The sequence below is a fragment of the Cherax quadricarinatus genome, chromosome 9, assembly GCF_038502225.1.
Source record: "Cherax quadricarinatus isolate ZL_2023a chromosome 9, ASM3850222v1, whole genome shotgun sequence".
Lineage (NCBI taxonomy): Eukaryota > Metazoa > Arthropoda > Malacostraca > Decapoda > Parastacidae > Cherax > Cherax quadricarinatus.
In genome coordinates, this window is record NC_091300.1 from 42,695,532 (window position 1) to 42,718,967 (window position 23,436).

General features: G+C 45.1%; 1 protein-coding gene and 1 non-coding gene across 6 annotated transcripts in view; one reads left to right on the plus strand and one right to left on the minus strand.

The window, feature by feature from the left end:
* Window positions 1-23,436, minus strand: part of LOC128686065 (protein rolling stone) — a 483,046-nt gene that overhangs the window by 99,226 nt on the left and 360,384 nt on the right. The window lies entirely within an intron of this gene.
* Window positions 8,976-9,057, plus strand: TRNAL-UAG (transfer RNA leucine (anticodon UAG)). The gene has a single exon. It is a non-coding gene; the product is annotated as a tRNA-Leu (tRNA).

The window sequence follows — 23,436 nt, forward strand, 5'->3', positions numbered from 1 at the left end:
CACAACAAAAATTTGGGTCGTGCTCCTGCTCTGGTCACAACAAACACCTGGGTCGTGCTCCTGCTCTGGTCACAACACCTGGGTCGTGCTCCTGCTCTGGTCACAACAAAAACCTGGGTCGTGCTCCTGTTCTGGTCATAAAAACCTGGGTCGTGCTCCTGCTCTTGTCACAACAAAAGCCTGGGTCGTGCTCCTGTTCTAATCACAACAAAAACCTGGGTCGTGCTCCTGCTCTTGTCACAACAAAAATCTGGGTCGTGCTCCTGCTCTGGTCACAACAAACACCTGGTTCGTGCTCCTGCTCTGGTCACAACACCTGGGTCGTGCTCCTGCTCTGGTCACAACAAAAACCTGGGTCGTGCTCCTGTTCTGGTCACAACAAACACCTGGGTCGTGCTCCTGCTCTTGTCACAACAAAAACCTGGGTCGTGCTCCTGCTCTGGTCACAACAAAAACCTGGGTCGTGCTCCTGCTCTGGTCACCAACAAAAACCTGGGTCGTGCTCCTGCTCTGGTCACAAGAAAAACCTGGGTCGTGCTCCTGCTCTGGTGACAACAAACACCTGGGTCGTGCTCCTGCTCTTGTCACAACAAAAGCCTGGGTCGTGCTCCTGTTCTAGTCACAACAAAAACCTGGGTCGTGCTCCTGCTCTTGTCACAACAAAAATCTGGGTCGTGCTCCTGCTCTTGTCACAACAAACACCTGGGTCGGGCTCCTGCTCTGGTCACAACACCTGGGTCGTGCTCCTGCTCTGGTCACAAGAAAAACCTGGGTCGTGCTCCTGTTCTGGTCACAACAAAAACCTGGGACGTGCTCCTGCTCTTGTCACAACAAAAACCTGGGTCGTGCTCCTGCTCTGGTCACCAACAAAAACCTGGGTCGTGCTCCTGCTCTGGTCACAAGAAAAACCTGGGTCGTGCTCCTGCTCTGGTCACAACAAACACCTGGGTCGTGCTCCTGCTCTTGTCACAACAAAAACCTGGGTCGTGCTCCTGCTCTGGTCACAAGAAAAACCTGGGTCGTGCTCCTGCTCTGGTCACAACAAACACCTGGGTCGTGCTCCTGCTCTGGTCACAACAAAAACCTGGGTCGTGCTCCTGCTCTGGTCACAACAAAAACCTGGGTCGTGCTCCTGCTCTGGTCACAACAAAAACCTGGGTCGTGCTCCTGCTCTGGTCACAATACACACCTGGGTCGTGCTCCTGCTCTGGTCACAACAAACACCTGGGTCGTGCTCCTGCTCTGGTCACAACAAAAACCTGGGTCGTGCTCCTGCTCTGGTCACAACAAAAACCTGGGTCGTGCTCCTGCTCTGGTCACAACAAAAACCTGGGTCGTGCTCCTGCTCTTGTCACAAAAGCCTGGGTCGTGCTCCTGCTCTGGTCACAACAAAAACCTGGGTCGTGCTCCTGCTCTTGTCACAAGAAATACCTGGGTCGTGCTCCTGCTCTTGTCACAACAAAAGCCTGGGTCGTGCCCCTGCTCTGGTCACAACAAACACCTGGGTCGTGCTCCTGCTCTGGTCACAACAAACACCTGGGTCGTGCTCCTGCTCTGGTCACAACAAAAACCTGGGTCGTGCTCCTGCTCTGGTCACAAGAAAAACCTGGGTCGTGCTCCTGCTCTTGTCACAACAAAAGCCTGGGTCGTGCTCCTGCTCTGGTCACAACAAACACCTGGGTCGTGCTCCTGCTCTGGTCACAACAAACACCTGGGTCGTGCTCCTGCTCTGGTCACAACAAACACTTGGGTCGTGCTCCTGCTCTGGTCACAACAAACACCTGGGTCGTGCTCCTGCTCTGGTCACAACAAACACCTGGGTCGTGCTCCTGCTCTGGTCACAACAAACACCTGGGTCGTGCTCCTGCTCTGGTCACAGCAAACACCTGGGTCGTGCTCCTGCTCTGGTCACAACAAAAACCTGGGTCGTGCTCCTGCTCTTGTCACAACAAAAACCTGGGTCGTGCTCCTGCTCTTGTCACCAACAAAAACCTGGGTCGTGCTCCTGCTCTGGTCACAACAAAAACCTGGGTCGTGCTCCTGCTCTGGTCACCAACAAAAACCTGGGTCGTGCTCCTGCTCTGGTCACAACAAAAACCTGGGTCGTGCTCCTGCTCTTGTCACAACAAAAACCTGGGTCGTGCTCCTGCTCTGGTCACAACAAAAACCTGGGTCGTGCTCCTGCTCTTGTCACAACAAAAACCTGGGTCGTGCTCCTGCTCTTGTCACAACAAAAACCTGGGTCGTGCTCCTGCTCTGGTCACAACAAAAACCTGGGTCGTGCTCCTGCTCTGGTCACCAACAAAAACCTGGGTCGTGCTCCTGCTCTGGTCACAACAAAAACCTGGGTCGTGCTCCTGCTCTTGTCACAACAAAAACCTGGGTCGTGCTCCTGCTCTGGTCACAACAAAAACGTGGGTCGTGCTCCTGCTCTTGTCACAACAAAAACCTGGGTCGTGCTCCTGCTCTTGTCACAACAAAAACTTGGGTCGTGCTCCTGCTCTGGTCACAACAAAAACCTGGGTCGTGCTCCTGCTCTGGTCACCAACAAAAACCTGGGTCGTGCTCCTGCTCTGGTCACAAGAAAAACCTGGGTCGTGCTCCTGCTCTGGTCACAACAAACACCTATGTCGTGCTCCTGCTCTGGTCACAACACCTGGGTCGTGCTCCTGCTCTGGTCACAACAAAAACCTGGGTCGTGCTCCTGTTCTGGTCATAAAAACCTGGGTCGTGCTCCTGCTCTCGTCACAACAAAAGCCTGGGTCGTGCTCCTGTTCTAGTCACAACAAGAACCTGGGTCGTGCTCCTGCTCTTGTCACAACAAAAATCTGGGTCGTGCTCCTGCTCTGGTCACAACAAACACCTGGTTCGTGCTCCTGCTCTGGTCACAACACCTGGGTCGTGCTCCTGCTCTGGTCACAACAAAAACCTGGGTCGTGCTCCTGTTCTGGTCACAACAAAAACCTGGGTCGTGCTCCTGCTCTTGTCACAACAAAAACCTGGGTCGTGCTCCTGCTCTGGTCACAACAAAAACCTGGGTCGTGCTCCTGCTCTGGTCACCAACAAAAACCTGGGTCGTGCTCCTGCTCTGGTCACAACACCTGGGTCGTGCTCCTGCTCTGGTCACAACAAAAACCTGGGTCGTGCTCCTGTTCTGGTCATAAAAACCTGGGTCGTGCTCCTGCTCTTGTCACAACAAAAGCCTGGGTCGTGCTCCTGTTCTAGTCAGAACAAAAACCTGGGTCGTGCTCCTGCTCTTGTCACAACAAAAATCTGGATCGTGCTCCTGCTCTTGTCACAACAAACACCTGGGTCGTGCTCCTGCTCTGGTCACAACACCTGGGTCGTGCTCCTGCTCTGGTCACAACAAAAACCTGGGTCGTGCTCCTGTTCTGGTCACAACAAAAACCTGGGTCGTGCTCCTGCTCTTGTCACAACAAAAACCTGGGTCGTGCTCCTGCTCCGGTCACCAACAAAAACCTGGGTCGTGCTCCTGCTCTGGTCACAAGAAAAACCTGGGTCGTGCTCCTGCTCTGGTCACAACAAACACCTGGGTCGTGCTCCTGCTCTGGTCACAACAAAAACCTGGGTCGTGCTCCTGCTCTGGTCACAAGAAAAACCTGGGTCGTGCTCCTGCTCTGGTCACAACAAACACCTGGGTCGTGCTCCTGCTCTGGTCACAACAAAAACCTGGGTCGAGCTCCTGCTCTGGTCACAACAGAAACCTGGGTCGTGCTCCTGCTCTGGTCACAACAAAAACCTGGGTCGTGCTCCTGCTCTGGTCACAACAAACACCTGGGTCGTGCTCCTGGTCTGGTCACAACAAAAACCTGGGTCGTGCTCCTTCTCTGGTCACAACAAAAACCTGGGTCGTGCTCCTTCTCTGGTCACAAGAAAAACCTGGGTCGTGCTGCTGCTCTGGTCACAACAAACACCTGGGTCGTGCTCCTGCTCTGGTCACAAAAAAAACCTGGGTCGTGCTCCTGCTCTTGTCACAAAAGCCTGGGTCGTGCTCCTGCTCTGGTCACAACAAAAACCTGGGTCGTGCTCCTGCTCTGGTCACAAGAAATACCTGGGTCGTGCTCCTGCTCTTGTCACAACAAAAGCCTGGGTCGTGCTCCTGCTCTGGTCACAACAAACACCTGGGTCGTGCTCCTGCTCTGGTCATAACACCTGGGTCGTGCTCCTGCTCTGGTCACAACAAAAACCTGGGTCGTGCTCCTGCTCTGGTCACAAGAAAAACCTGGGTCGTGCTCCTGCTCTTGTCACAACAAAAGCCTGGGTCGTGCTCCTGCTCTGGTCACAACAAACACCTGGGTCGTGCTCCTGCTCTGGTCACAACAAACACCTGGGTCGTGCTCCTGCTCTGGTCACAACAAACACCTGGGTCGTGCTTCTGCTCTGGTCACAACACCTGGGTCGTGCTCCTGCTCTGGTCACAACAAACACCTGGGTCGTGCTCCTGCTCTGGTCACAACAAACACCTGGGTCGTGCTCCTGCTCTGGTCACAACAAAAACCTGGGTCGTGCTCCTGCTCTTGTCACAACAAAAACCTGGGTCGTGCTCCTGCTCTGGTCACCAACAAAAACTTGGGTCGTGCTCCTGCTCTGGTCACAACAAAAACCTGGGTCGTGCTCCTGCTCTTGTCACAACAAAAACCTGGGTCGTGCTCCTGCTCTGGTCACAACAAAAACCTGGGTCGTGCTCCTGCTCTTGTCACAACAAAAACCTGGGTCGTGCTCCTTCTCTGGTCACCAACAAAAACCTGGGTCGTGCTCCTGCTCTGGTCACAACAAAAACCTGGGTCGTGCTCCTGCTCTGGTCACAACAAAAACCTGGGTCGTGCTCCTGCTCTGGTCACAACAAAAACCTGGGTCGTGCTCCTGCTCTTGTCACAACAAAAACCTGGGTCGTGCTCCTGCTCTGGTCACAACAAAAACCTGAGTCGTGCTCCTGCTCTGGTCACAACAAAAACCTGGGTCGTGCTCCTGCTCTGGTCACAACAAAAACCTGGGTCGTGCTCCTGCTCTGGTCACAACAAAAACCTGGGTCGTGCTCCTGCTCTGGTCACAACAAAAACCTGGGTCGTGCTCCTGCTCTGGTCACATCAAAAACCTGGGTCGTGCTCCTGCTCTGGTCACAACAAAAACCTGGGTCGTGCTCCTGCTCTGGTCACAACAAAAACCTGGGTCGTGCTCCTGCTCTGGTCACAACAAAAACCTGGGTCGTGCTCCTGCTCTGGTCACAACAAAAACCTGGGTCGTGCTCCTGCTCTGGTCACAACAAAAACCTGGGTCGTGCTCCTGCTCTGGTCACAACAAAAACCTGGGTCGTGCTCCTGCTCTGGTCACAACAAAAACCTGGGTCGTGCTCCTGCTCTGGTCACAACAAAAACCTGGGTCGTGCTCCTGCTCTGGTCACAACAAAAACCTGGGTCGTGCTCCTGCTCTGGTCACATCAAAAACCTGGGTCGTGCTCCTGCTCTGGTCACAACAAAAACCTGGGTCGTGCTCCTGCTCTGGTCACAACAAAAACCTGGGTCGTGCTCCTGCTCTGGTCACAACAAAAACCTGGGTCGTGCTCCTGCTCTGGTCACAACAAAAACCTGGGTCGTGCTCCTGCTCTGGTCACAACAAAAACCTGGGTCGTGCTCCTGCTCTGGTCACAACAAAAACCTGGGTCGTGCTCCGGGAGAAGTTCACAAATAAAGGTGAGGGGTTAAACTAGTTTAAATAGACATCAAAGGTCAAAGAATATTTAAAAATATTAAGAGGCAAGGGTCCAAAGTACTTAAATAAATAAGGACAGGGGTAAAAATATTTTGTTTTTATTGAGTAAATTTGCAACACCCAAAGTTAATTTGGCGACTGTTGAAAAATATAAGCGTGCACACATACACACACAGAGCAACATAGAACAACACGCAGAGCAACACACAGAGCAACACACACACACACACACACACACACATCAACACACAGAGCAACACACACAGCAACACACATACACAGCAACGCACACACAGACAAGATGTTCCAGAGAGGGGACACAGAAACAAGGGGTCACTCTTGGAAGTTGAAGACTCAGATGAGCCACAGGGATGTTAGGAAGCATTTCTTCAGTCATAGAGTGGTCAGGAAGTGGAACAATCTGGCGAGCGAAGTAGTGGAGGCAGGAACCACACATAGCTTTAAGACGAGGTATGATAAAGCTCATAGAGCAGGGAGAGAGAGGATCTAGTAGAGTTCAGTGAAGAGGCGGGGCCAGGAGCTGAGTCTCGACCCCTGCAACTACAGTTAGATGAGTACAATTAGGTGAGTACACACACACACACACACACACAGAACTGGCAGGGAAGCCAGTTAATGAGATGATGGAATATGTAGCAACAAAATGCAAGGAGGCTGAGGAGAGGTTTGTACCCAAGGGTAACAGGAATAATGAAAAAGCCAGGATGAGCCCATGGTTTACCCAAAGGTGCAGGGAGGCAAAAACCAAGTGTGCTAGGGAATGGAAGAAATATAGAAGGCAAAGGACCCAGGAGAATAAGGAGAGCAGTCGTAGAGCCAGAAACGAATATGCACAGATAAGAAGGGAGGCCCAAAGACAATATGAAAAGGACATAGCAGCAAAAGCCAAATCTGACCCGAAACTGTTATACAGCCACATCAGGAGGAAAACAACAGTCAAGGACCAGGTAATCAGGCTAAGGAAGGAAGGAGGAGAGACAACAAGAAATGACCGTGAAGTATGTGAGGAACTCAACAAGAGATTCAAAGAAGTGTTCACAGAGGAGACAGAAGGGGCTCCAGAAAGACGGAGAGGTGGGGCACACCACCATGTGCTGGACACAGTGCACACAACCGAGGAAGAAGTGAAGAGGCTTCTGAGTGAGCTAGATACCTCAAAGGCAATGGGGCCAGATAACATCTCCCCATGGGTATTGAGAGAGGGAGCAGAGGCGCTATGTGTACCCCTAACAACAATATTCAATACATCTATCGAAACAGGGAGATTGCCCGAGGCATGGAAGACAGCAAATGTAGTCCCAATCTTTAAAAAAGGAGACAGACATGAAGCATTAAACTACAGACCAGTGTCACTGACATGTATAGTATGCAAAATCATGGAGATTATCAGGAGAAGAGTGGTGGAACACCTAGAAAGGAACGATCTCATCAACAGCAGCCAACATGGTTTCAGGGACGGGAAATCCTGTGTCACAAACCTACTGGAGTTCTATGACATGGTGACAGCAGTAAGACAAGAGAGAGAGGGGTGGGTGGATTGCATTTTCTTGGACTGCAAGAAGGCGTTTGACACAGTTCCACACAAGAGATTGGTGCAAAAACTGGAGGACCAAGCAGGGATAACAGGGAAGGCACTACAATGGATCAGGGAATACTTGTCAGGAAGACAGCAGCGAGTCATGGTACGTGGCGAGGTGTCAGAGTGGGCGCCTGTGACCAGCGGGGTCCCACAGGGGTCAGTCCTAGGACCAGTGCTGTTTCTGGTATTTGTGAACGACATGACGGAAGGAATAGACTCTGAGGTGTCCCTGTTTTCAGATGAAGTGAAGTTGATGAGAAGAATTCACTCGATCGAAGACCAGGCAGAACTACAAAGGGATCTGGACAGGCTGCAGACCTGGTCCAGCAATTGGCTCCTGGAGTTCAATCCCACCAAGTGCAAAGTCATGAAGATTGGGGAAGGGCAAAGAAGACCGCAGACGGAGTACAGTCTAGGGGGCCAGAGACTACAAACCTCACTCAAGGAAAAAGATCTTGGGGTGAGTATAACACCAGGCACATCTCCTGAAGCGCACATCAACCAAATAACTGCTGCAGCATATGATCGCCTAGCAAACCTCAGAACAGCATTCCGACATCTTAATAAGGAATCATTCAGGACCCTGTATACCGTGTACGTTAGGCCCATATTGGAGTATGCGGCACCAGTTTGGAACCCACACCTAGCCAAGCACGTAAAGAAACTAGAGAAAGTGCAAAGGTTTGCAACAAGACTAGTCCCAGAGCTAAGAGGTATGTCCTACGAGGAGAGGTTAAGGGAAATCAACCTGACGACACTGGAGGACAGGAGAGATAGGGGGGACATGATAACGACATACAAAATACTGAGAGGAATTGACAAGGTGGACAAAGACAGGATGTTCCAGAGATTGGACACAATAACAAGGGGACACAGTTGGAAGTTGAAGACACAGATGAATCACAGGGATGTTAGGAAGTATTTCTTCAGCCAAAGAGTAGTCAGTAAGTGGAATAGTTTGGGAAGCGATGTAGTGGAGGCAGGATCCATACATAGCTTTAAGCAGAGGTATGATAAAGCTCACGGCTCAGGGAGAGTGACCTAGTAGCGATCAGTGAAGAGGCGGGGCCAGGAGCTCGGACTCGACCCCCGCAACCTCAACTAGGTGAGTACAACTAGGTGAGTACACATACACACCTAGCCAAGCACGTAAAGAAACTAGAGAAAGTGCAAAAGTTTGCAACAAGACTAGTCCCAGAGCTAAGAGGTATGTCTTACGAGGAGAGGTTAAGGGAATTCAACCTGGCGACACTGGAAGATTGGAGAGATAGGGGGGACATGATAACGACATACAAAATACTGAGAGGAATTGACAAGTTGAACAAAGACAGGATGTTCCAGAGATGGGACACAGCAACAAGGGGACACTGCTGGAAGTTGAAGACACAGATGAATCACAGAGATGTTAGGAAGTATTTCTTCAGCCACAGAGTAGTCAGGAAGTGGAACAGTTTGTGAAGCGATGTAGTGGAGGCAGGATCCATACATAGCTTTAAGCAGAGGTATGATGAAGCTTGCGGTTCAGGGAGAGTGACCTAGTAGCGATCAGTGAAGAGGCGGGGCCAGGAGCTTGGACTCGACCCCCGCAACCACAACTAGGTGAGTACACACACACACACACACACATACACACACACACACAGCAGGTAGTGTGGCCGAGTGGTCTAAGGCGCTGGATTTAGGCTCCAGTCTCTCAGGAGGCGTGGGTTCGAATCCCACCACTGCCAAGTTGTTTACCTAGTAGCGATCAGTGAAGAGGCGGGGCCAGGAGCTCGGACTCGACCCCCGCAACCTCAACTAGGTGAGTACAACTAGGTGAGTACATACACACACACACACACACACACAGCAACACTAATATACTGTATCATAAGACAAACACGTGCGTCGAAAAATTAACGTATCCACAAAACATTATGAATAATATAATTTTTGTAGTACGAGGTGTAACATTTTTCGTGTTATTATGTGTTATGTGATAAATATGTTTGTATCTTGACAGTGTGATACAGTGTTGTATAGTGTTACAGTGTGATACATTGTATAGTGTTACAGTTTGATACATTGTATAGTGTCACAGTATGTTAGTGTTGTATGGTGTCACAGTGTGATACATTGTATAGTGTCACAGTGTGACACAGTGTTGTATAGTGTCACAGTATGTTAGTGTTGTATGGTGTCACAGTGTGATACATTGTATAGTGTCACAGTGTGACACAGTGTTGTATAGTGTCACAGTATGTTAGTGTTGTATGGTGTCACAGTGTGACACAGTGTTGTATAGTGTCACAGTATGTTAGTGTTGTATGGTGTCACAGTGTGACACAGTGTTGTATAGTGTCACAGTATGTTAGTGTTGTATGGTGTCACAGTGTGACACAGTGTTGTATAGTGTCGTACTCATAAAATATGCTGTGAAAAATAGTCAATTTTCATGTTTGGAACTCATTACAAATTAATTAATAAGAATGCAATGTAGTGCATAGTTAGTAGTTATGGAAATGTGTCGTCGTGGCGATGGTAGTCCAGGATCAGTCAACGTCCTGGATCAGTCAACGTCCTGGATCAGTCAACGTCCTGGATCAGTCAACGTCCTGGATCAGTCAACGTCCTGGATCAGTCAACGTCCTGGATCAGTCAACGTCCTGGATCAGTCAACGTCCTGGATCAGTCAATGTCCTGGATCAGTCAATGTCCTGGATCAGTCAATGTCCTGGATCAGTCAATGTCCTGGATCAGTCAACGTCCTGGATCAGTCAATGTCCTGGATCAGTCAACGTCCTGGATCAGTCAACGTCCTGGATCAGTCAATGTCCTGGATCAGTCAATGTCCTGGATCAGTCAATGTCCTGGATCAGTCAATGTCCTGGATCAGTCAACGTCCTGGATCAGTCAATGTCCTGGATCAGTCAACGTCCTGGATCAGTCAACGTCCTGGATCAGTCAACGTCCTGGATCAGTCAATGTCCTGGATCAGTCAACGTCCTGGATCAGTCAACGTCCTGGATCAGTCAATGTCCTGGATCAGTCAACGTCCTGGATCAGTCAACGTCCTGGATCAGTCAACGTCCTGGATCAGTCAATGTCCTGGATCAGTCAATGTCCTGGATCAGTCAATGTCCTGGATCAGTCAACGTCCTGGATCAGTCAACGTCCTGGATCAGTCAACGTCCTGGATCAGTCAACGTCCTGGATCAGTCAATGTCCTGGATCAGTCAATGTCCTGGATCAGTCAACGTCCTGGATCAGTCAACGTCCTGGATCAGTCAACGTCCTGGATCAGTCAACGTCCTGGATCAGTCAATGTCCTGGATCAGTCAACGTCCTGGATCAGTCAATGTCCTGGATCAGTCAATGTCCTGGATCAGTCAACGTCCTGGATCAGTCAACGTCCTGGATCAGTCAATGTCCTGGATCAGTCAATGTCCTGGATCAGTCAACGTCCTGGATCAGTCAACGTCCTGGATCAGTCAACGTCCTGGATCAGTCAACGTCCTGGATCAGTCAATGTCCTGGATCAGTCAACGTCCTGGATCAGTCAACGTCCTGGATCAGTCAACGTCCTGGATCAGTCAATGTCCTGGATCAGTCAATGTCCTGGATCAGTCAACGTCCTGGATCAGTCAACGTCCTGGATCAGTCAACGTCCTGGATCAGTCAATGTCCTGGATCAGTCAATGTCCTGGATCAGTCAACGTCCTGGATCAGTCAACGTCCTGGATCAGTCAACGTCCTGGATCAGTCAACGTCCTGGATCAGTCAACGTCCTGGATCAGTCAATGTCCTGGATCAGTCAATGTCCTGGATCAGTCAACGTCCTGGATCAGTCAACGTCCTGGATCAGTCAACGTCCTGGATCAGTCAATGTCCTGGATCAGTCAATGTCCTGGATCAGTCAATGTCCTGGATCAGTCAATGTCCTGGATCAGTCAACGTCCTGGATCAGTCAACGTCCTGGATCAGTCAATGTCCTGGATCAGTCAATGTCCTGGATCAGTCAATGTCCTGGATCAGTCAATGTCCTGGATCAGTCAACGTCCTGGATCAGTCAACGTCCTGGATCAGTCAATGTCCTGGATCAGTCAATGTCCTGGATCAGTCAACGTCCTGGATCAGTCAATGTCCTGGATCAGTCAATGTCCTGGATCAGTCAATGTCCTGGATCAGTCAACGTCCTGGATCAGTCAACGTCCTGGATCAGTCAATGTCCTGGATCCAGACCAAATTCAAAGTCTCTAGAACAGTAGTCCCAAACCTTTTAGTATGAAAGTTCCAATTTGAAAAGCCACATTTAAAGGAGGGCCGTATTTTATAATGATCGATATTAACATTATACTTTTAATTAGCCGTAATTCAGTCCTGAATATATGTTTATGGTCAGTAACCACAAAATCTCAAAGGGTTAAGCTTATGAGTGAGTACCCACAGTGTTCATTTCGCTCTTAACACCTAGGAGGTGATGTAAACATCACCGCGACCCAGCAGTTGCTACATGTGCTACTAGCAGGTGCTAAGGTGCTACATGTGCTACTAGCAGGTGCTACATGCGCTATTAGCAGGTGCTACATGTGCTACTAGGTGCTACATGTGCTACTAGCAGGTGCTACATGTGCTATTAGCAGGTGCTACATGTGCTACTAGCAAGTGTTACATGTGCTAACAGGTGCTACATGTGCTACTAGCAGGTGCTTCATGTGCTACTAGCAAGTGCAACATGTACTATTAGCAGGTGCTACATGTGCTACTAGCAGGTGCTACATGTGCTACTAGCAGGTACATGTGCTACTAGCCAGTGCTACATGTGCTATTAGCAGGTGCTACATGTGCTACTAGCAGATGCTACATGTGCTACTAGCAAGTGCAACATGTACTATTAGGTGCTACATGTGCTACTATTAGGTGCTACATGTGCTACTAGCAGGTGCTACATGCGCTACTAGCAGGTGCTACATGTGCTACTAGCAGGTGCTACATGTGCTACTAGCAGGTGCTACATGTGCTACTAGCAGGTGCTACATGTGTTACTAGCAGGTGCTACGTGTGCTACTAGCAGGTGCTACATGTGCTACCAGCAGGTGCTACATGTGCTACTAGGTGCTACATGTGCTACTAGGTGCTACATGTGCTACTAGCAGGTGCTACATGTGCTACTAGGTGCTACATGTGCTACCAGCAGGTGCTACATGTGCTACTAGGTGCTACATGTGCTACTAGCAGGTGCTACATGTCCTACTAGGTGCTACATGTGCTACTAGCAGGTGCTACATGTGCTACTAGGTGCTACATTTGCTACTAGCAGGTGCTACATGTGCTACTAGCAGGTGCTACATGTGCTACTAGGTGCTACATGTGCTACCAGCAGGTGCTACATGTGCTACTAGGTGCTACATGTGCTACTAGCAGGTGCTACATGTGCTACTAGCAGGTGCCACATGTGCTACTAGGTGCTACATGTGCTACTAGGTGCTACATGTGCTACTAGCAGGTGCTACATGTGCTACTAGCAGGTGCTACATGTGCTACTAGCAGGTGCTACATGCGCTACTAGCAGGTGCTACATGTCCTACTAGCAGGTGCTACATGTCCTACTAGCAGGTGCTACATGCGCTACTAGCAGGTGCTACATGCGCTACTAGCAGGTGCTACATGCGCTACTAGCAGGTGCTATATGCGCTACTAGCAGGTGCTACATGTGCTACTAGCAGGTGCTACATGTGCTACTAGCAGGTGCTACATATGCTACTAGGTGCTACATGTGCTACTAGGTGCTACATGCGCTACTAGCAGGTGCTACATGTGCTACTAGGTGCTACATGTGCTACTAGCAGGTGCTACATGTGCTACTAGCAGGTGCTACATGTGCTACTAGGTGCTACATGTGCTACTAGGTGCTACATGTGCTACTAGGTGCTACATGTGCTACTAGCAGGTGCTACATGTGCTACTGGCAGGTGCTACATGTGCTACTAGCAGGTGCTACATGTGCTACTAGCAGGTGCTACATGTGCTACTAGCAGGTGCTACATGTGCTATTAGCAGGTGCTACATGTGCTACTAGCAGATGCTACATGTGCTACTAGCAAGTGCAACATGTACTATTAGGTGCTACATGTGCTACTAGCAGGTGCTACATGTCCTACTAGCAGATGCTACATGCGCTACTAGCAGGTGCTACATGTGCTACTAGCAGGTGCTACATGTGCTACTAGCAGGTGCTACACGTGCTACTAGCAGGTGCTACATGCGCTACTAGCAGGTGCTACATGTGCTAGCAGGTGCTACATGTCCTACTAGCAGGTGCTACATGTCCTACTAGCAGGTGCTACATGCGCTACTAGCAGGTGCTACATGCGCTACTAGCAGGTGCTACATGTCCTACTAGCAGGTGCTACATGTGCTACTAGCAGGTGCTACATGCGCTACTAGCAGGTGCTACATGTCCTACTAGCAGGTGCTATATGTGCTACTAGCAGGTGCTACACGTGCTACTAGCAGGTGCTACATGCGCTACTAGCAGGTGCTACATGTCCAACTAGCAGGTGCTACATGTGCTACTAGCAGGTGCTATATGTGCTACTAGCAGGTGCTACACGTGCTACTAGCAGGTGCTACATGCGCTACTAGCAGGTGCTACATGCGCTACTAGCAGGTGCTACATGTCCTACTAGCAGGTGCTACATGTCCTACTAGCAGGTGCTACATGTGCTACTAGCAGGTGCTATATGTGCTACTAGCAGGTGCTACACGTGCTACTAGCAGGTGCTACATGCGCTACTAGCAGGTGCTACATGTCCTACTAGCAGGTGCTACATGTGCTACTAGCAGGTGCTACACGTGCTACTAGGATAAACCGATAATATCCAGCAGTGAATGGTGGTTGTTAGAGGTGGTGATAAGGTTTTGGTGTAAAGTGGCTTTAAAAATTTTGTAATTGTTGACATTATGCGGTGTTGAACCTACATAAAAATGAATTCATAATTTCATGTGAGGGCCGCATCCATTTCCTAGAAGGGCCACATGCGGCCCTCGGGCCACATGCGGCTCTCGGGCCGCAGGTTGGGGACCCCTGTTTTAGAATGTGGATGACAAGTGGGTAATTCTCTTTTTTCTTCCTTACGATTTTTCATTATTCAGGAGTTTCTCAGCAACTTTTACCCCAATTTGCAGGCATCTTGGGATCGTGCATAGCGCCATCTGTGGGACAAATTTAGAGTTGCAGGTGTCTCCTAGATTTTCGGGTAAGGGTTTAGGTGTCGCTTCATGGTAAGTTGACATTTGTAGATAAATAGTTCAAAAAACCGACACGTTGATAAATCTGACACATGTGCAACACTCTGGCATCTTTCTCTACTGTGTGGCAAAACGTTTTCACGATGATAATACCCAAGTGTTACACATGCGTCTAATTTATCAGGTTTACCTTTAACTGATGTTCGGTTTGACTGAGGGATGACACTTCACTCTCCTCCTGCTAGACAAGGTAGGGTAATCTAACCACGAATGTTTCTGCACTGGTGGAATTCTTGTGCTGACTACTCTTGTTCTATTTGATTCTTAGATATGGTTAACGGTAAAGATTCTGTATTAACATAAAAATGAGTTCCTCTTCTTTTTTTGTTTCCCTTTCACTGATTTTCATAAGCTTTGCTTGACCATCTGGCAACCTTCTGTATTTCTTCTATGTCAGCTCTAGCTGCGCTCTGATCAGCCATGAAAGACGCTGTGGTTTGGAGTATACTAAAGACTGGCCAACTTCTTAAGAGGCACGTAAGTTCCTCCGTTTTCTAATAACATGTTCATTTTTCCAATATAATCTACCTTGTCCATAATTACTATGGCATTTGCTTTGTCTGTTTCGTAAGGTGACGTCTAGGATCTTTCCTTAATTCATGGTATAACTTAACAAATCTTTGAGGACAGTTAATTGTGTTGTAGAGGTCTGAGCAAAGCTCAGACCTCTACAACACAATTGGATGTTGTGCAAGAATGATATATAATACCGACAAGATGAAATTAAGACACATGGTATTATATACCATTCTTGCACAACTTGTCAGACACTGCAACATCACGGAATCTTGATTCTAAGGACATGTACATAACCTTCACGACTACGACAACTACTACTACAACTAACCCATCTCTTTGGGAAGGACCTACTTCCACTGGGGAATCCCGCCTACCAGTGACTATGCCCTCGTCTGCTACACCTGACGTTAGTATATAAGCGCCAGGCTCCTTACTTCTGTTTCAGAATCTCCACGACTACGGTGCTCTTCGCACCTACTCCAAGGTTGAGGGACTGAATACCTCATCTTCTGTATATATAGTCCTACTGTCTTCAAGTCATGTCCTGGAATTTGTATTGATAAAGCCACTGGATGGCGAAACGTCTACAATAAAGATACCCAGATGTTGCACATGTGTCTTAATTCCACAGTTGGATGTTGGATATGTTGGATATCTTTGGATGATGAATATCTAACGATGTTAGATATTCAACATCCACTTAGGAAAAAAATAACAATAAATTTGTGAATAGACATCTCAGCATGCTAGCCAGGGAGTCAGACACCCCCGAGCCCAAGGTGTTACTTAGTCTTCGTATATACATTACTGACAGCGGGTTGTTGGTATCACCCATCATACGCGGATGATTTCACGGGATAATACACGATTATTATTAGCCACCATTCCTGGAAGGATACCAGTTGCACGATGAAACTCCAAGAGAGCATTACGACAGTGAAACTAGGCACATCTGAAGGCAACATCTCGGTGGGAAATGCAACAGGACTGGCGACCTGGATTCGCGTGTGTCCCGCTGTGAGAGAACCCAGATCCCCTGCTCCTCCTAACATTTATACGCATAAGAACATAAGTATTAGACATTTTTTCTATTTTTCGTACTATAGTTCATTAGTTGTGGGCATGGCGTTGTATGGTGGTAAACATGGCCACCACATGATAACATGGCCACCACATGATAACATGGCCACCACATGATAACATGGCCACCACATAACATAGCCACCACATAACATGGCCACCACATAACATGGCCACCACATGGTATGTGAAACCATGTTCAACTTTACATAACACATGCCCACTGTTCTACTGTTCTTTTGACTGATAATATTGTTAGGTAATTATTGCTTGTTAAGCTATAGTCCAGGTAATAAATGTAATCATTTCTAATTCTGAAATTATCAGTGACGTAACCACATGTCACATGTGTTAATAACTAAAGTCCTTAAGAGTAAAAATGACGGGGTACTTGAGGGTGGCTAGAGACAGGAACCCTCAACTGTGTACGAGTCTCCTGGTGACACCATTAAGTTTCGTCAATGTGCTGTACATTTTCTACGCTCACTTTAAAACATTATTCTCCTTCGTGTGTCAGAAAGAATGCATCAAGGACAAGAAGTCTTTCTTGTGTCTTTTAAAATGTACGACCAAGAGGGACCGAGTGTTTTTGTGTATGTGGAAGAATAAACAAGGAGAAAAGATGATTCAAGTGTCTGGAAGAATGTACAAGGAGAGACGGTCTCTTGTTTATATGGTAGAACGTACGACAAGGAGAGAAGTTGCAAGACGTACACAGCACTGTAATTATACATTATCAGAAGGATCAGGTTAAGGGCACATAGATGGAACACGAGAACTCAAACAAACCAGAGAAACTACGAAGCATTCCCACAGGTTTACAAAAGTAGAATAAGCTAGAAAAAGAACACAGTACGGTGAACAGAACACAGTACGGTGAACAGAGAACACAGTACGGTGAACAGAACACAGTACGGTGAACAGAGAACACAGTACGGTGAACAGAACACAGTACGGTGAACAGAGAACACAGTACGGTGAACAGAACACAGTACGGTGAACAGAGAAAACAGTACGGTGAACAGAACACAGTACGGTGAACAGAGAACACAGTACGGTGAACAGAACACAGTACGGTGAACAGAACACAGTACGGTGAACAGAGAACAGTACGGTGAACAGAGAACACAGTACGGTGAACTGAGAACACAGTACGGTGAACAGAGAACACAGTACGGTGAACTGAGAACACAGTACGGTGAACAGAGAACACAGTACGGTGAAGTGAGAACACAGTACGGTGAACAGAGAACACAGTACGGTGAACATAGAACATAGTACGGTGAACAGAGAACGCAGTACGGTGAACAGAGAACAGTACGGTGAACAGAGAACACAGTACGGTGAACTGAGAACACGACAGGGGTATATAACCTCAGCCAAGGAAAAATTTATCTGGAGGTGGGCTAAAGAGCCAGGACTCGACACTCACAAACATCAGCTAGGCAAATACAAGTTTAAATATAAAATTGCGTCCATATAGCTGTGACTGGCGTTCGTGAACGCTTTTATGAAGCGTCATCAAATTACCATCCGTCATTTAATTAACAGTTATGAGAGAGTACAAACAAATTTGTCCGTTTGACCTCTACGTTCGTCGCATTTTTTTTTCTTTTGCAGTTGCAATGAAGGGGACACAGAACTGAGGCACAATAATGGACGGACAAATGTAATTTGCTGTTGTCTATAAATAAATTTTCTTGTAAGCAAAAAAAAAAAAAATCTGCACAATAATCTGGAATGAAACAAACTGGTAGACAAATGTCCCAAGAGGAGGAAAAAATCCCCCTGGTAGTTTCCCATGCGGCCAGCCCAAACACGGAGGGAAAAGGAATTTCCTCATAATTTTGTGGGTGTGTTTTCCGTGTGTGCCGCTGGAGGCGCGGCGGCCCCACTGACCAGCTGTGGCCGCCATTATCATACAAATGAGCATACGCTCGCGGCCCGCTTTACTGTGGAGAAGTGGGCTGTGGAGGAGGGGCTGGGGAAGAGTGGGGCTTGGGAGGAAAGGGGCTGGGGAGTGGAGGTCAGGAGAGGGCTACATCTGTCAATGACCTTACTTACCAGCCTTAATGGCTCGTCTTTTAATGTTTTTATCTTCCATTTCTTAATAGTGCGCAGGAAAAACATTTAATGCATTTATAGGAGAGTAAGTAAACGCACAAAGCTGTGAATCGACCCCTGCAAACACACATAGGTGAGTACACACACTCGAACACACACACACACACACACATATATATATATATATATATATATATATATATATATATATATATATATATATATATTATATATATATATATATTATATATATATATATATATATATATATATATATATATATATATATATATATATATATATATATATATATATATATATATATATATATATATATATATATATATATATATATATATATATATATATATATATATATATATATATATATATATATATATATATATATATTATATATATATATATATATATTATATATATATATATATATATATATATATATATTATATATATATATATATATATATATATATATATATATATATATATATATATATATATTATATATATATATATATATATATATATATATATATATATATATATATATATATATATATATATATATATATATATATATATATATATATATATATATATATATATATATATATATATATATATATATATATATATATATATATATATATATATATATATATATATCAAAACAACCACTCTGAAAGAATAGAGAAATTCCAAGCGCTTTCGTGACTTCTCACATTATCAAGGAACTATGATATAGTTCCTTGATAATGTGAGTAGTCACGAAAGCGCTTGGAATTTCTCTATTCTTTCAGAGTGGTTGTTTTGCATATTTTGAAATCACCTGTTTACTGTGATCTTATTGCATATATATATATATATATATATATATATATATATATATATATATATATATATATATATATATATATATATATATATATATATATATAATATGTGTGTGTGTCGTACCGAATATGTAAAACTGGTCAGTTAGCAAGAACTCATTTAAAATTAAGTCCTTTCTAAAATTTTCTCTTATACGTTTAAAGATATATTTTTTTCATTAATGTTATTGTAAAAAAATTTAATTTTGCACCAAAAGAACCTTAGAAAACTTACCTAACCTTATTATAACAAGAACAATTTATTTTAGCCTAACCCAACTAAATATATTTTACAATTGTTTACAATAATTTAATACTAAACAAACACAGTGAAATATATTTTTTTTTCGTTAGGCTCAGAATGATTTTGGCGAAATTATTGCATACACAAATTTTCACTTGTCTTATATGACAAGATGAACGTTGTTATTTAATCCAAGATCGCAAGTTTTGCCTAATCGGCACGACATATATATATATATATATATATATATATATATATATATATATATATATATATATATATATATATATATATATATATATCAATAACAACACTGCACTAGCCAAGGAGTCGAACCCATGCTGTTTTGGCTCGCCTCATGGTGAGAGAAAACGCATGACGCTCAGAGGCGTATACACCACCGTATGCTCTTCGATGGTGGGTACAACATCTAGCTTGGCTGGATGCACAATTGTTAAGGATTGTGTGGTCTAGTGGTCTAAAGCGTCATGCGTTTTCTCTCACCATGAGCAGGGCCAAAACATCATGGGTTCGACTCCTTGCCTAGTGCAGTGTTGTTTATTGATCAATACCACTTGTTCCGTGGGTACAATAATATATATGTGTGTTTATATAAGTGTCATTAACACTGATCAGTAATGGGTAAATTCCGCCTGAAAATAAATAAAAGTATAAAAGAATGTATATATTTCAGCCTCACACACAACCTTCGGTAGATGCATGAAACTCTGCTCACACCCTGGAGGACGCAGGGTCGAGCTCTGCTCACACCCTGGAGGACGCAGGGTCGAGCTCTGCTCATACCCTGGAGGACTCAGAGTCGAACCCCACCACAAAGAGACATAGGGTCAAGTCTTCAAATACCTATTGTCTTTACTACTTTACAGTAAATAAGATACCTGAGAGATAATAAACTGCTGTAGGTCGCATCCTGGGAAAAACCTAAAAAAATGGAAATGAGCCATATAGATTAACTATGTTAAGGAATAAGACATAATACCTTGACTGGAACAATTCACAAATAACTCGAACTTAGGTGAAGACCTTATGACGATGTTTCTGCCCATCTTGTATCATTGTCAAGTCACAACTGAGAGAGAAAGAGCAGAGAAGACCAGAAGATAGATCTTTCTCCCGACCTGTCTTGATCTTCTTGAAACGACGTCTTAATCTTCCTCTCATAAGCGCGGGTTATTTATTAATGGTATTTAGCGAGTTATCCTGTGTTATTATCTCTCCCGGGTTGATAAGCCTAATAAAGTCCTCTTTTATCATCTCACGTATAAACCATTGTAGTGCAGAGCCTCAGTGAGGTGCAGCGGCCAGAACCGGTAGCCTGCTGAGCGTGGTCACGTGAACCTTCTCCTGGACTCCAGGACGGGAAGCCTGCTGAGCGTGGTCATGAACCTTCTGCTGGATTCCAGGACTGGAAGCCTGCTGAGCATGGTCATATGAACCTTCTGCTGGACTCCAGGACGGGAAGCCTGCTGAGCGTGGTCATGAACCTTCTGCTGGATTCCAGGACTGGAAGCCTGCTGAGCATGGTCATATGAACCTTCTGCTGGACTCAACCGCGTCTCCATGTTGTATGTTGCGCGTCTGCATTAATAACTCATTACGACTATAACCAGATATAAACACGTAATAGTTCATCACCAGTGTAACTTATTCAGTTATCAAAACCTTTCTGCCCAGTTTCTGGACCCATTATGTACCTCTGTAATTTTTTAACTACCACCCACACCATGGTTATGAAACGCATAATAAAGATAACTAACTCTCCATGTTGTTGGCTTCCATTGTTGTCTTTGTGTAAACTGAAAGTGCGTATGGACATGAAGAGGGTAGCTTCAGTGCTTTTCCTTTTCAGAACATAGGATATTTTGTGTAAGATATTAACATAATTCCAGTATGTTGTGGCTAGCATGAAGAATATGTATATCTGACTGCTCGTCTGTGTCCGGTGTTCCTTGCGTCATCAAGTTCCTTCAAATATATTCTATGTAAGAAAACTTGCAGTCCTTAACGGAATTTCGTAGATTCCTGGCGTGAGGGTCGGGTCGGGGTTCCAATATTTCTTGAAAATACTGTTAGCAATTTTATTAGAGAAATATAGAGCCACTTTCCCGATATTACTTGGAATTTTCTTAAGGCCCCGTGTTGCTGATGGTACGGGATACTTAAAATATTAGTTACGTTCTTCTCCTGAGTGGGATGTTTTATATATATATATATATATATATATATATATATATATATATATATATATATATATATATATATATATATATATATATATATATATATATAATGTCGTGCTGAATAGGTAAAACTGGTCAATTAGCAAGAACTCATTTAAAATTAAGTCCTTTCTAAAATTTTCTCTTATACTTTTAAAGATATATTTTTCATTTATGTTAATGTAAAAATTAATAATTTTGTACCAATAGAACCTTAGAAAACTTACCTAACCTTCCTATAACAAGCGCAATTTAATTTAGCCTAATCCAACTAAATATATTTTAGATAAGTTTACAATAATTTAATAATAACAAACACAAAGAAATATATTTTTTTTGTTAGGTTCAAAATGTGATAAATGGTTTAAAAAACCGACAAGTTGAAGATTGAAACACTTATGCAACATATGGGAATCTTTACTGAGCAAACGTTTCGCCACACAGTGGCTTTCTCAGTCCAATACAAAGTAGAAGGGTGTAAGGAGAGGAGTTTGAGGTAATCAGTCCCTTAGGATGGAGTCGATGTGTTCAGTCCATCAATCTTGTAGAAAGAACAGCATAGGGCCGTAGACGTGGCTTATATACTGTAGTCAGGTGAGGAGAAGCAGGAGACGAAGACCTACTTCGACTAGTGGATGGTACCACTATGACCCCGCCTCCTCCTGCTTCGCCTCACCTGACTACGGTATATAAGCTACGTCTACGGCCCTATGCTGTAAATAACAATGGTTATAAATGACCATAATTTTTAAAGGGGTGGACCAGTAAGCCAGCGGAAGGCCTCGGTCAGATGACCAAAAGCTCCAAAGGCGGGTCATCATCTGACTAAAACCCTCGTCAGGAAACATTTGTCCTGTTCCTGACGAACCTTACCTAACCTAACCCTATGCTGTACTTTCTACAAGATTGATGGCCTGAACACATCGACTCCAGGCTGAGGGACTGATTACCTCAAACTCCTCCTCTCCTTACACCCTTCTACTTTGTACTGCAATAATTTCGCAAAAATCATATTGACCCTTCATTGAGGAAACGTTTCGCCACGGAGTGGCTTCATCAGTCTATATATATATATATATATATATATATATATATATATATATATATATATATATATATATATATGGCTTCTACTGCATCTAATTGGATAAATCAATCTGGATATCCTAGTTGGCGGAAGTAGGCTAGCAAGGTATCTTATCATTTCTCTATATATATTTAGAGTTCAAAATTCTCCTCGTGAAAGCTGTGGAGTTGGCTACGTGTGTTACTTTTCTGTAGACCACAAAGGAAAGCATAAAAGAAAGTGATTGTTATTACCTTATATACACTGGAAGAAGGTTATCCTGCACTTTTGGGAAACATTTCGCACATGCTTGTGGAGCAATGACGGAACCGCCGCTGCCACACCACTGGTATGTTGAGTTCACAACACACCAGCGTCCCTTCACAGTGTCTTGTACACTGTCTACGGTGCATTGTATGTTGTACAAACATTTTGATCTAATAACCTGAATATCTAGCATAAGAATTACATTTATATTTATTATATGTCAAGGCTATATGCAATCTTGTGTACGAATACTTGAGTTCTTAGTTTTTAGCCTCCCTAACTTTATTCTTTGATACAGAGAAAGAGCCTGGCCTGGAAAGAGCCTATTAGAAATATTTATGGCGTACCTCAACCACACTGGCACTGACCTCAGCACAGTTCTACAACCGGCACAACCATTTCTTAGACATTACTTTATGGGGAATTCAAATAAATATATCTTC